Consider the following 10,874-nt stretch of genomic DNA (forward strand, 5'->3'; position numbering starts at 1 on the left):
GAAGGTATATCCTTTTGTTTTAGGATGAAAAGTTCTATAGATATCTGTTAAATCCATCTGTTTCATAAAAATATGGAACGCTTCACAAATTTGCGTGTCATCCTCATGCAGGGGCCATGCTAATCTTCTCTGTATCATTCCAGTTTTAGTATATGTGCTGCCGAAGTGAGCACACAAAATGCATTTTCTTTTCAGATTATATCCTCAAGTTTTATTTAGTTTAAGGTTTTAAGAAAAATTTTCAAACCCCAATGCAATGGCCTAGTGCTTTGCATGCTCATAGTTTGAATCTTGATGATTAATATTAACATTTCTTACAGTTGACTCTTTATGAAGGTATTATCTCAAAATCTGAATTTGAGGTATTTATGATATTAAAAAATGATAGTTTGATAGGGTAAATTACAAAAGAATATTTTTAATTGAAATAATTTGTATGTATTTTCTGTTTCCAAAATATTATTACGGGGATAGAGAGATGGCTCAATGTTTAGGAAACATTGCTGCTCTTACAGAGGTGTGAGGTTTGATAATCATGTATAACCAACTCCTGTCTCAGGGGATCTGATGTTGTTTTTGTGTTCTGTAGGCACCAGGCATATACATGGTACACACACATAAATCCAAGCAAAATACTCATACTGGTAAAATAAAAAGAAATACATATTTAAAAGGTACTGACATAGTCCAGGTAGAAAAAAAATCTTAAAATAATACAAAACTCACAATAATTATAAATAGCAGCCATAAATATGATATAAATCTTTTTTTCCTAGACTAAATTATTACTATGACACATGAATTTGATATAAAAGTGTGGTATAGAATCACAGATAAATCATACAGATGTATTGGACATCATGGATTTTGGCATTGGAGATCTATAGGACAGGAAGAAAAATTTAAAGGTTGTATTCTAACTAATTGAACTCAAGTGTACAGCGAATACGGTCTTGCTTATAGCACAGGCAAGCTGTATTTCATATTATTCATATAATTATATGTAGTTCATATAATTACAGGATTTTAAAAAATCTTTGTTTGATATTCTTTTGCTTATAACTTTCAGTTTCATGGAAGGTTCATGGGAAAGTTGATATCCAACTCTGTGGTTGGGAGATTAGAAAAAAAGGAAACAATACATAGGACATTCTAGATGCTATTCTCAATGCACTTTTGAACTTCATTTCATTCCCATTCTAAGCGTAGTTGTCGCTAGACTTGAACTTTGCTGTGGGATTTGTACGAGAACACATGTGTATCTACTTAATTTACAGTGCAACATTTTCATTGTCTGTCACTATCTTTAATCATATATGCCTTCCACTTTTTAACACAAAGACTTGCCAGAAATGGCAAAACATTGGGTTTGCTCCCAGAACTGTCAAATCTCATAAAAGTTGTTTTGCAAAAATATATTCAATTGCATTATCCTGTTTATTCCTCATCTTTGAGTAAATGCTCAGTATGTGTCCAATATACAGAGCCGGTACCACCAGTACAGTATTAAGATCAAGTGGGAAGTTACATGGAGGATGAATACTAAAACATGTAACTTTTCCACACTGAAAACAATATTCCTAGGAAATCATGACCTTTCATGGCAGGAGTGCCTCAGACCAGTATCATTCACATTGTTGCAGATAATATTGAAGAATAAGTCATGTTATAATGGATTGAGTTCAACTTGGTGCTTCTCCTTTGCTATGAACAGAGTTCTATGGCATGGTTTATCAGTTCCCATTTTCAGCCTAATCCTGCAGCATCTATGTATTTGGCAGGTTTGTCTCTGGGTTCTGCATATTAATGCTAAAAGATATTACATCTATCCTTGAGAAATAGATAGGCCAGAGAAACACAAACTTGTTATTTGTGAACAAATGTAGACTAATTAGGTAAGTAATGCTAGCATGCTTAATTGCTTAGATCATCAGTATAATTAGCTTGAGCCCTTGCTGTACTCACTGCTTTCTTACTGTCTTGGTTGCATAGCTGTGCATAGCTATACTACTTGTTGTTTGTCTTTGTCCACATGATGTGTTTTTGATAGTTTGTGAAGATTGTTATAACAAGGAACTAGATATGAAAGAGCATAAACAAAGAAACTCTTTCACCATCCTGTAAGTTAGAAGTGTGGTACTGTGAAAGTTTTAATGTCCACTTGCTCCAACATCCAGTCATCTGAAAAGGGAGTCTCAGTTGAGGAATTATGTAGATTAGGGTAACATGGTAATTTCTTGTGTGGCACTGTCCTGATTGTCAGTTGTGGTATTTTGTTGGTTAGTTTGTCAACTTGACACAAGATGGAATTATCTGAAAAAAGAAAACCTAATCTGAGAAAATGCTTCTATCCTATTGGCCTTCATGTACTTAATGTTTGATATAGTTGGAAGGTCCAGCTTACAGTGGGAAGTGCCACTCCCAGGAAGGTGATCATAGGGTATACAAGAAACAGGTGATCAAGCCATGGGAAACAAACCAGGAAGCAGTATTCTGCCATGATTTTTGCTTCAATTCCTTCCTCCAAATTCCTGGCCTGATTCCTCTCTTGTATGTGGAAATATAAATCAAATAATGATTTTACTCATCACACTGCTTTTTGTTGAGTTGCATTCAAATCTCTTAGTGTTTGACTATGAATGTGACATAATTAGCTTCTAGAGTTCCTGACTTGAAAGTGTACCTTGGAATAAATAGAATAAATAGTTTTCTTTTCCATGTTTGCTATTTGATCAGGTTGCTTTTTATTAGTGTAACAGAAATCGAACTAGAATGTAGGAAGTATCTTAATTTGGCATCCACATGGCTGCCATCTCCTGTGTCTACACTCGGTGTTCTTATCTCCACAGGTGTGTATGTCAATTCCAATACAAAATACATAAGGGTCTTTATTAGGAGTTCTAGAGCAAGTTCTCTCAGACTCTCACAGTCGCAGTGGGTGAGTGTGATAGCCCTGATTCTAGGAGTTCAGAGTGTTTATTGTGGTTACAGTAAACTTGGGGAATTTCCATACCGGTTAACAAGTTAATATTTTGAAAACTGCACTGCAGGTGTACTCTGCAGGAACTGGCATGGGAACAAAACCACTTGACAAACAGGATGACTAAGTTATCCATTCTTTGCAGGATGACTTAAGTTATCTATACATTCCTTGAATCTGGTATTGTAGCCTGACTAGTTGTTGCTAAAGGGCTGGGTTGGTTTATAGGATGTTTGCTATGGTGGATTTTGTGATTTTCTTCCTGGGAACTGGAGTTTAGTCCCTGGTTTTGCACAAAACGAAGTTTCTTCACAAACAGAGTTACTTGGGTTTTACAATTCACCCTTTCTTCTGGGTCCTTAGGAGGCCCAATCATGGGGCTGCAAACAGGGTCTGGGAGATATTTTCAAGATATTCCTCCCATCCTTAAGGGGTTAGTTCTATAAATTGGGATCTAACTACCATGAGCTGAATTCTACTCTCTCTTCTTTTATAAACCACATTACTCTGTTAAATATGCAGGAACCAAATGTAAATAGCAACAATAGTATGAGTAGGGGGCTGAGCAGGGGAGAAATCAAGGAAGTCAACCAGGGGAACTATTAAACTATGATTCAAAACATCCTTGGGCAGCATACATCTATTTCTGTTATTTATCACATTTTTTTCTTAACTCTAGCCAGTGAGTCCCCTATCACCCCAGAATGATTCATGTAAAAAAACCAGCATTCGTCTTTCAGAGCAGCACATAGTCATCCTTATTGTGAGAACAAGTCTAACCCTTTTCTATTCTGTAACACAACTTTTGCCAGAGAGTTCATTGATCTTTCTAAGTAGGCTATTCCTCTTTCCACTTTTTTTTATTGTTCTCATCTATGGCTGTTTTTAAGTTGGCATAGCTAGAATTCTGTAGGACTATTGAGGATATGCCAGTCCCTGCTCCTGCCAGGCCCAGCCCTATCATAACAGCCAAAGTAGATGTAAAGGGCTCTCTTTTATGCCTGATAAGCCCATTGTCCTTATCAAACAGTACTCCCATTATCTCCTCAAAAACATGATTGGTGATTCTTGGTACTAGCTGGACCATGGCTGAAAGGGGCAAGAAAGGAGGGGAGAGCTTATACTTTTAGAATCAACATTCTGAAAGTCCAGACAAGTATCAACAGCCCTGTCATTGCAGCCAGAGCCTGATTGGGTCCTCAGGGGCCCTGGGAAACCTTCCCTATCTCTTGTCTTGGGTTGAGCCAGTCATCAGGGGTCTTCTTATTTCATGAGTAGATATGCTTCCTCAATGATGGGTCTGATGGATCTAAGCTGCAGTCCTATCTACCTTTAATGTGGTGGGTGTGATTCATGTGGGAGACCTAATTAATACTGATGGTAAAGTTTAGGCAAGTCCTGCTTGTAGGACCATTGAATAGCTTTTTGGGTCCTCTGAGAGAAGCTGGTTCTCAAATTCTGTAATGGCTTTGCCTGTAAGTTAGGGATGATAGGGGATGCCATTTTTAAACATGATTTTAAAGGGGGTAAGTCCCATCTGGTAGGGTGAATTCTCTACTCTATAGAGGACACAGTTATTGCCAGTCTCAAAGACAAATTTAGTTAGGGTCTCTTTTAGAGTTTCATTTATTCTTTCTACCCATACTTATCTCTGGAGTCTATATTCACAATGTAATTTCCAATCTATCCCCAGGACTGTGACCAAACTCCAACTTAGGTTGGACACCCAAGCTGCTCCATTATCTGACCCTATAAAAGGATGTTTTTGAGTCATTTCTTCGCCATTGTCTGAGCAGTTGTGTTTGGTAGGAAACCTGAAAAGATATCTACAAATACAAGGAGAAACCTGTGCCTGTATTTTCTAGGCTTAATCTCAGTGAAATTGACTTCCCAAAAAGCAATGGGTTGGGTGCCTCTCAGCTGTATTCCTCAAGCAGTAGTGTTCTCAGTTGCATTAGTGAGCAGGGAGGCCATGTAGCTGGCCAGGATTTTTATCAATTTCAGAATGTGCATCTTGTATCTTAAACTATGTATAACTAATCAGATCGTGTATTCTTTGGGTGCCCATTTGAGTGGATTGGTGTATCTTAATTAGGATTCGATCCCTTAGATCAACAGGTAGGATTAGCTTTCCTTCTACTGACTACCACCATCCATCCAGGAATTGAGTAATGGACAGCTGCTTGATCCATTCAGAGATCCTCTGCTGTATATGTGGAATCAGCTGGTAATCAGGGATCCCCAATGGTGAGGAAATGTGATGGCTAACATAGGCTCTACTATCAAGGCTATTTTCTTTAGCTGCTCAATCTGTTAGCTTTTTGTCTCTGGTGATTAAATAATCTTCTTTCCAATGTCCTGAGCAGTGAATAATGTCTAGGCTTTATGGGAGTCAAAGAGCCATTAACAGGGCCAAGATTTTTTCATATCTTTCCTTCTGCAGTCAACAGTCCCCTTTCTCTGTAAACTGCTCCATGAACATGAACAGTTGTGATGGCATAAGAACTGTCAGTGTAGATATTTAGCTTTTTGCCCTTTCCTAAAGTCAGAGCCTTTGCTAGTGTAACATACTAAGCCCATTGAGCTGACGTTAAATAGGTAAAGCCTCTTCCCTGATGACCTCTTTGTTTGACACCATCATTGCCTCTTCATACCTCTGTCCATCCCACATGAACCTGCTCTCATTATTGAGCCAGGTTACCTTTGCATCTAGGTGAGGAATGTCTTGTAAGTCCACTCAAGTTCTGGGTATTTGCGTCAGGATTTCTGCACAATCGTGGTGTCCCCAAGTCTCTGTCAGGGGCCAAGGGTCCAGGGTTCAGGGCATCAGGGGTCTGGAAGGAAATTCTGGTAGGGTTCAGCATAGACATTCTGAGGTAGTGGTTTAGAATGTACACATGTGTGTTACTAAGGGCATAAACTCAAACCATCACACTACTTAACCCACTAAAATTAACCCACTAGTTTTGTATTATTAAATAACTGGTTACATTTGTGTCCATGTATGTTCCACATACTTCATATATCCGGTAAGGAAAATATCAATCTTGTTTAGATTCCATTCATGCATCAGTTGTCACAGAATTCTAGAAATAATGATTCTTAAACTTCTGCTGGAATCCATATTTATATTTCAGAGGAAAGAAGACAGTGTAGTAATACTGAAAGCTAAGCTGTGGATGAGTAGTTGCTTAGTGGAGATGGAGTTGTAAAAATATGATTCAAAAAAAATTTTTTTTGCTTACACGCAAAACTAAAAGTTGATATTTTGGATGTTGCATAATGCCAGGCATGTAGCCTTAGGAGATTTGTTTCTTAACCTTCATAGCTTAGATCTTCTTTTCTAGCCATCATTCTGTGACTCCTGTTATGTTATGGCACACATGAAACAAAACAATCATGCCTGTTTATAGTTTCAACAATTTATTCTAACCTTTGTATAACTCTGTCAAGTTGTTGCATCTATTTTTAGATTTCAACTTGGAGTTTTGTTTGTCTGAGCATTGAGAGACATCATATACTGTGTTCTGTTTTGCAGCTGTGAAATTTTTCCATCATTAGCTTGCCTTTCTTCAGATCCACTTGGAAATCACTTTGCTCTTTCCTTTTCAGGGTCTCTGGATCAAGGGCAATCTACTCTCCTCAGAGAGGCCTTCTGACTTCAGGTCAGAGCTACATAGACCAAACTTTAGAGAGAGAAATCTTTCTTGCTTGCTGAGATTTGACCTGAAATAATTGTGTTCCAGCTTTGCTGTGGTATATTTTCTTATACATTTGTACAATATTTTTTCAAAGACTATCTTAAGATAGGACTGCCATGGTCAATTTAGGTTTATTGCTTTAAAATGAATACTAAAGTATTAACAAATACATTATATCCAAACCATATGATTTAATGGTCTATGATGGAATGCAATTGATAAAATATTAAATGTGATATGGTACAGAACTACTATTGTGCGACTCATTCATTTTTGCAATGCCTTATGAAATATTTGCCGTGTCTTGAGAAATATTGCTTTGTATTTCAGCATCACCTGGATTGGCAAGTCATTCTAATTTGTATTACAAATCCCATGTGGCCAGCTCCTCAAATAGGCTCTCAGCTTTGTGCTATCTCACTAGAATATTAAAAATATCTGACTGGTAGTAAACATGAATATAATAAAAGAAAATATTACGATAGAGTGGAACTCTGGTAACAGTATGGAAAATTCATTTATCTTTTGAAAGTAGCATTTCTATCTGAACTTTACATACTTGATGTCTCTGTTGTTTTTCATTTCCAGAATAAAATGTACTTATATGTGTGTCCCTTGGAGTAGGAGAAGAGGAGGAGTTATTTTCTTTGACTATATATATGACTTTTGGAGTTTTCAAACAACATAAAATGTGAACAATTATTAGGGGCATGTATCCATTATGTGTATTAAAATTAAACTTTTATCAGCTAGGTGACTTTTAGTTGTTGAACATACATACTTACTTCTGCAAAACTTCAGTTTTCTAGTTATAGCAGAATAACAACACTTTGTAAGCTCATAAAGTTGTTTTTTTGATAAAATGAAGTAATAAATACATAAAATCACATAATATTGTAGACAAAAGCTCTATAAGTGTTACTTTGCAAGATTGTTATGAAAACATCTGAGAACAAAGCTCAAGGAGGTTTCCCAGCCCAGTGTCTTGGATGAGGCAGGCCTTTTTTCCATTGATAAGGTATGACATAATTTGTGTTTCAGACAAGTTGTCTTAGAGAAAGAAATGAATATTTATTTGAAGCCAAAATCTGCCCTTTTGCGATTCATCAGAGCTGAACAAATTGCTGAAATGATTTTATAAAAAGCCTAGTTTATAAACAAAGTCATCCTCTAACCACAAAGGACATCTAAAGTGAGTTCTGGTGTGTTCAGAGAAGTGGCAGAAGGAAGCAAGGGTTCCACTTATAGTTCTGGACTATCACAATGGGATTGCAAAGAGAACAGACTAGGAAAATGACTGTGTACAAAATTTATTAGCAATTAGCTTGTGTGAGGGAAGCAGGGTTGGGAGAGGGCAGAGGTTGAGATGAGATGCATTCTTGCATGGATCAGCCAGATCATATAGTAAGTCCTAGAGCTGGGGTCCTTCAGACTGTAGCCACTTAAGTTCAGCCTCACATTGAGCAGGCGGGAGAGCCAGGTCTTAAGAAGAGAATGTGATCTGGGCCCTGAAGATTTTTTTCTAGGAGTTAGGAAATAAAGTCAGTAAGATCTGGATGGAGGAACCTTGATGGTGCATCTCTGTGACTATAAAAAAGCACTCTCCTAAATATAACACATACATAAAAACACACGTATATAGATACATATATAATTTATATTAAGAATTTCAAGTTATGTGATTAAATTGCTGATAATAAGTTTCATCCTTGCAGTTTAGCAGTTTAATGAATAAGAAGAGTCAAGCTAGAAAGAATAGAATACACTAGAGAGAGAGAGAGAGAGAGAGAGAGAGAGAAAGAGACAAAGACACAGAGACACAGAGAAAGACTCAGAGGCACAGAGAGAGGGGCATGGAGAAACAGACAGAAAGATGGAGGCAGAGAGCGAACAAAAAAGTGAATCAAGAACTAAGAGGATGACTGGACAATTAAAAATCTCATAAAACATGAAAATTGTCACAGAGAAAACCAGCAGGCATTCTACAGCTCTAACTCCAACTCTTCAGGAGCAGGAAAACAGAAAACAAACCCGAAGGGTGATGTCAGGGACAAGCAATATGTGGTTCTAACTCCAGGTGAGAATTTCAATCCTTGCCAGCTTTACTCCAGGACAGAAAAATAGTGTGATGGTAACCTTTCCTGTTTGGCTGGCCAGCATGGAAAAGAGATCTATTTGCTAGCTCCCTGTATCACAGCATGCTAGTGCTAAGTGCCATCCTAAGAGGGTACATATTATTTGAAACTATTATGAATACATCAAAACACAAAACTACAACAATTCAAGAAGCCGGGGATACCTTGCAGCAATGTTTGAGTAGAAGATAGTGATTAGAAGCAGGGGGAGGGTCAGATATAGGTATTGTGAGAAGCTTATTCAGGCAGTTGACTTTAGCTATGAAAGGAAAGGTGGTCAGTGTCCATACCTGCTATGGGAAGTAGTGAGTTCCATAACTTGACAACTGTGGAGACTAAGAACCTTGGGCCTATGGGCAGCTGACTGTTGAAAGTTCAGAGTTGTCTTTTGCCCTGAGTATCTTGCTGGGGGCAGGTCTAAGAGGTCTAAACTTAACCTCTATGAGCACATTTTTGTAGGCACCCCCCCCCATACAGTGTAGTTTACTGGAATGTTTTCTGATTAGTTTCCTGGGAAGGATTCCAAGGAGCACAGACCAGCGCTGTGTAAGTCCTCACTTCAGACTTTGCCATGCAGAGCAGATCTCCACTTCGTTTTCTTCCCCCTCAGTATCCAGGGCACTAGGGGAATAGCCTCATCTTACATAGTTTGAACCAGCAAGTGTACAAACTGGTAACTGTCTCTGGAATGAGAAAGAAGCCCCTCCCAAAGGTCACAAAACTACGTAAGGAAAGAAACCAGAAACAGCTTCAAATACACACAGGGAAAAAAAACCCTTGGAAACTGAATGCATCTAGGAATAAAGATGGACCTCTGGCCAACTGGCTGTCAGAACAGTTTACAATCAACATCAGCATTACAGAACAGAATGGAACTATAAGAGACTCCAGATATGATGCACTACTCTTTCTACACAGCTCTCAAATCTTGAAATTTTCCATTTCATAGGAGATAGATCAGAATTTCATCAATTTTTAGATGTAACCACAAACTTTAAACATTTTAATATTGATTTTACTATATTCTGAAAACCTGTGATTTTACTCTTAGCCCTTTTTTCACCATTATCTATTTTTATTTTTATAGTTTCTTTTATTTTGTGATCCTATTGTTCTCTTGTAAATTTTTTCTTTATTATATTGTCTTCTTTTTCCCTAAATTTTTTTTATTCAGACATTTTTCCTTTTTGACATTTTTCTAACCTCTCTCACATTTTGTGTTTATTGTTATTTTGCCTTTATTTTGTCTGTGAAGGACTTTCTTGATTGTTAGTCAGTGTTGGAAGCCCACTGCGGGCATCACTATTCCTTAGACATTGAATTCTGAACTTCATAAGAGAAGATCAAGAAAGCAAGTAAACAAGAATGCATGGTCTTATTTCTTTCTGTTCTTTACTATAAGTATGATCCTTTTTGAAAGAGAGAGAGAGAGGGAGAGAGAGAGAAAATTGATGGAGAAGATGTCCAAAGACATCAGATGACCACAATTGGAGTAGTATAGATTTGTTGGTCAGCCGAATTTCCAGTTGTGGGCTACATAATAAATGCTTTGAACTTTTAGCATTATACAGTCTTTGTAATAAGTTCTCAATGTAGGCCTTACAAGGGAATTGACTCAGGGTCCATGACATTGACATGATTATATTGCAAAATAAAGTTATTTTGAAAAGTAGAGGAGATGGCAGGGTAAACTGGGGTTTATTGCCTAATATGTGGATCTTGATATTGATAAAAATACTATTTAGGTAATATGTTACTGTTTGAAGTCATTTATTATATTACTTTGTCTTATTTAAATGATGAAAAATAAAATACAAATAATGTTAAATATGTTTTTTCAAATCATTAGTGTTGCTAAGGTCAGTTTCTGTGATTCTAATTTTATAGATGCCACACTTGTAATTTTCAAAGCTTTAGTTGTTATCTTATACTTAGAGCATTAAACTTCTTGCAGGAGAAAGTCTTGATTCTGTGAAGAGAAATAGTACAAGAAGAGAAGTATATAACAAGAAAAGAGCTAACTATTCAATCTCGGGATGGTAGAAGGCCATTAGGAGT

The 10,874-nt window shown here is 37.1% G+C and overlaps 1 protein-coding gene and 1 non-coding gene across 2 annotated transcripts in view; one reads left to right on the top strand and one right to left on the bottom strand.

The window, feature by feature from the left end:
- Positions 1-10,874, top strand: part of Znf385d (zinc finger protein 385D) — a 764,160-nt gene that overhangs the window by 27,510 nt on the left and 725,776 nt on the right. The gene's annotated exons all lie outside the window — the stretch shown is intronic.
- LOC116085581 lies at positions 67-173 on the bottom strand. The gene has a single exon (XR_004116656.1). It is a non-coding gene; the product is annotated as a U6 spliceosomal RNA (small nuclear RNA).

The sequence above is a fragment of the Mastomys coucha genome, unplaced genomic scaffold, assembly GCF_008632895.1.
Source record: "Mastomys coucha isolate ucsf_1 unplaced genomic scaffold, UCSF_Mcou_1 pScaffold9, whole genome shotgun sequence".
Taxonomy (NCBI): Eukaryota; Metazoa; Chordata; class Mammalia; order Rodentia; family Muridae; genus Mastomys; species Mastomys coucha.